Raw genomic sequence first — 216 nt, 5'->3', positions numbered from 1 at the left:
GTTGTGATCATGACTATTCAGATCATTCAAGTGGTGGTTCCTGCAGGGATCCACATGACAGGTATGGTAACTCACATGGTGCTCCACCTACAGGAGGGCACCATCATTTTACGGTGGAAAGCAGTCGCTGTGATGACTACAGCAGCTATGGTGGAAGTTGAGACAGTTACTTAAGCAGCCGAAGTAACCTCTACTCACATGGTCGTGATCAGGTTG

At 48.1% G+C, this 216-nt stretch overlaps 1 pseudogene; it reads left to right on the top strand.

Moving 5' to 3' along the window:
* The first annotated feature begins 8 nt into the window (after positions 1–8).
* On the top strand, positions 9–212 carry LOC106725953 (annotated as a pseudogene).
* The last annotated feature ends 4 nt before the right edge of the window (positions 213–216 follow it).

This window comes from Myotis brandtii, unplaced genomic scaffold (genome assembly GCF_000412655.1).
Source record: "Myotis brandtii unplaced genomic scaffold, ASM41265v1 C39602965, whole genome shotgun sequence".
Taxonomy (NCBI): Eukaryota; Metazoa; Chordata; class Mammalia; order Chiroptera; family Vespertilionidae; genus Myotis; species Myotis brandtii.
Note: the sequence above shows the minus strand (reverse complement) of the source record. Positions and strands in the feature narration are given on the sequence as shown.